This window comes from Mandrillus leucophaeus, unplaced genomic scaffold, assembly GCF_000951045.1.
Source record: "Mandrillus leucophaeus isolate KB7577 unplaced genomic scaffold, Mleu.le_1.0 Scaffold224, whole genome shotgun sequence".
NCBI lineage: Eukaryota > Metazoa > Chordata > Mammalia > Primates > Cercopithecidae > Mandrillus > Mandrillus leucophaeus.
The window spans coordinates 890,120-893,673 of NW_012102299.1; positions in this window are offsets into that span (position 1 = coordinate 890,120).

Below are 3,554 nucleotides of genomic sequence, written 5' to 3' on the forward strand. Positions count from 1 at the left end.
CCAAATGGCAAAAATGGGTAGATTTTAGGAAAACTACTACTTAATATGATAACCTCTCATGAGTTATAAGTTATAACTTAGGCTCTATTCAAGGCACACTCTAACTCATGAAATAAAATGGCATTGCAAAATGTTTTCAAAGACACATGTCTTTTATAATCGTAAAACTGTATTTCAGTGAAGGTGAAGGTTAGAGACATGTGTGAACAGGACCACAGTGCTTAGCCATTTGTTAAATGAGTAGTTCAGAAGGGTAGGCAAAGGGAGAGAGCTATGCCCTGCCCTGCCCTGCATTGTAAAGGGAGTTATATAAGCCTTACAACAAGCATAAGGAAGGGATTATTCTAATCACTGAGACTTGGATAGAGTAACTGTTCTGCCCATAATAGGTGTCAGAACTGGGACCCAAATCCAGATCTGTTCAACTCCAAGACTGGCCTGTGTTTTAATTTCATCAACCTGTGTTTATGAATATGCAGTGATATGTCAGGGTGTATCCAAAACATGTCATACATGGGCCACCTCTTTATGTAGGGTCAATTGTATTTAGTATTTAGTAGTAAGTAATTTTAAATGTCATTTTATATCCAATAAAATATAGATGTGCTATGGAGTGAAACATAGAATTTGAATAATTTTAAATTTAATTTAGATGTGAGATGAAAAAGAAACTTCATTTTTGAGGCAAGCCATTTCAAGTTATGTTCCCAGAGTCTTGAAATGTTGTACCTCTTACTTCTCCCACAGGAGGTACTTAAATAGAAACATTTGAGAAGCCAATACCTGTCCAGTGAAACCACCTTAGATTCGTCCAGTGGTCAAGCTCTTTGTCAAGCTGGATCTAAGCACCAGTGCAGTAGTGACTTATGATGACCTGTGGAGGGCTGCAGCCTCAAAACACTCAACCCCGATTGTAAAAAGTAATTCTTTTATTTTGCAGGAGGCCGTTATTGAAAATCGAGCCCTGTGGATGATGATTAAAAGATGTTTTGGCTATCAGTCAAAAAGCCAGTATCGGATATGGCAGAGGGATTTGGCAGGTGACCCTAGTTGGCCCCCACTAAACCAAACCTCCCACTCTGACATGCCGGAGTGTGGCAGGGGCGTGTCTTACAGCAATCCGGTATTTGAGAGCAACGAAGAACAACTTTGAAGGACATGTGATGTCCAAGGTGATATTACAGAGAAACAATGACAAAAGGGACCAGTTTCATTGATTTTAAGAAATGAGACTCTTGTAACATCAGCTGGAGTTTCGGAGATACCTGTCAAATCATGGTGACAAACTAAAGTCTGTTTGATAAAATGCTTTCTACAGAGAAGAACATTGACCCAGAAGAGTGCTTTCCTCTTGGCTTGTGAAGGTATCGGAGGCGTTCAGTGAAGGCAAGAATGGGCCAAGAATTGCTATGGGCCAAGAGACAAGCAGGCTGAAGGGGAAAAATATGTGATCTTTCTTCTTAGGACAGGACAATACTTTCCTTTTTATAAAAATGAATTAAGGGGAAGTAGTACTGTGTATACTCATGGAGTTGTAACATGTTAAAGAGCATTTTTGAATTTTTACTTCATCGATGGAAAAACTAATGCATGGAAAATGTTACACCAGTCTTTACTGTCTGGGTTCCTTTCCTCTGTAGTGCTTTTCAGATTTGAGGCTTTTTCTTCTGCTTCTGGCCTTACTCTACATGTTATTAAGGATAAGCTCAGCCTATGCTGCAATAAAAAACACCTCTCAGATATCAGTGCCTTAACACACAAGCGCTTCTTCCATGATCCAGGTGACACTCTGGACCTGCTATTCTTACAGCAGTGACTGCTTCAACCTGATGGCTCCATCAACTCGATGCAAGGACTCTTGTGTTGACTGTGATGGGGGAAGGAATAGGCTGGAGATCACATGTGGACTCTTCACTGCCTCACCGCAAAAGTGGCACACATCGCTTTCCCTACGCATATCTCGTTAGTCAAGGATTGGGCCAGGGAGCTGGAAAGTGCACTCTCCTGTGTTTAGGGATGCTTCATGGGCTTATGAGCTGTCACTACACAGGGCCCCACGCTTAGAAGGGCCCACACTTGCTTTAACACTCTGCCGTTTCCATCTTAAAATTCTTAATTTTTGAACAAGGGTCCCCGTATTTTCATTTTGTATCAGGCCCCACAAAATGATAGAATTGGTCTGGGATGTAGTCCTGGGAAGGAAAGGAAAATAACAGATCAGAGAACACTAGTGCTGTCCACTACAGTCCACTTCTCCTAACCCCAGTCACTTATCCTACGTTTTAGGAACCTCTCATGTCACGTGGCCAACTCCAGAAATTTTCACTCCTCTGCTTTATTATTTTTGAGAAACATTAGTCTCATGCTACAGCATTATATGGCACTAGTGATGGAAGTTCTTACACAACCAGTACATTTTTTTAAGTTTGTGGCTTCAGTTTCCAGAAAACTAAAATTTTCCTTATTTTATCACTGTTACAATTTGGTTATATTTGATTTGTTCAAAACAAGGAAGACTCAGGTTTCTGTCACCTCAGGAGACAACACTGAACTCTAGGAGCACATCTACACATAATGCTTTCAGGCAAAAGCAAAATTTTTATTCTGAGCATCAAATCCTGGGTGAATGTTCTGATCAGGGGATAAGTGTCCTGGCCCAGGCTGGCTTTGCAACTTATCAATAGCATTTGCAAGCATTGCTTCCCCCTAATTGGGCTTTTGAGCATGGCTGATGGCTCTGCGATTGCAGCTGATTCTAGGAACGTGGCGTCTCCCAGCCACAAGGGTACCCTGTTACTTCTGGTTTTAAAAGAGGGCATGAAGATATTTTAGTGTTTCAAGACTGCAGAATCATTGTCTTTTTTGGTACACGAAGAAATATTTCCTTTTGCAAAGTCAGCCTCAGCAATGATATGGCAGTTCTGAATGTCCTTTTCTAAAAGTGTTTTTCATTTTCCAAAAGTAGAGGGTTATAGGCAGGGGCAAGCTAGAGATGGTCCGCGCCCTAGTCATGAGCAAGATGGGCCTGCACAGTCACACTTCAGTGTGCCCTTTGCCAAGTGTGTTCACCTCCACTAGCTCACCTGAATTGTACAATTGTCCCATGACTCAACAAGGAAGGGCTTATCATCTCCACCATACAGACGAGAAAGCTGAGATTCAGTAATGGCAAGAGCAGATCTAGGCCTCAAATACAGACCTTCCGAGCAAAGCTTATATTGCTTCCAAACACTTCCTAATTACGGAGCTCCAGCACGGCAGGTTGCTTAGTGTGATCTCACAGTCACGCAAAGAATGGGCAACTCTTTGCTAATACCAGGCCCTCTGTTCAAATGAATGCCAGGCATCCTGCCAGGCCTGGGCTAGAGGTGTGTTCAAAACAAAACAAAACAAAACCAAAATATGATTGTCTTTCTGAGACTTTGAGTTGCTTTTGCCTTGGTCCTAAGTGATTCTATCCCTAGGAAAGGCTGGCAGGGAACAGGAATGAAAGAATCTAGTCCTCCACTAGCCAAGCAGCCATAAAGTCTTTGGGAAAAGAGACTCATTTTGAA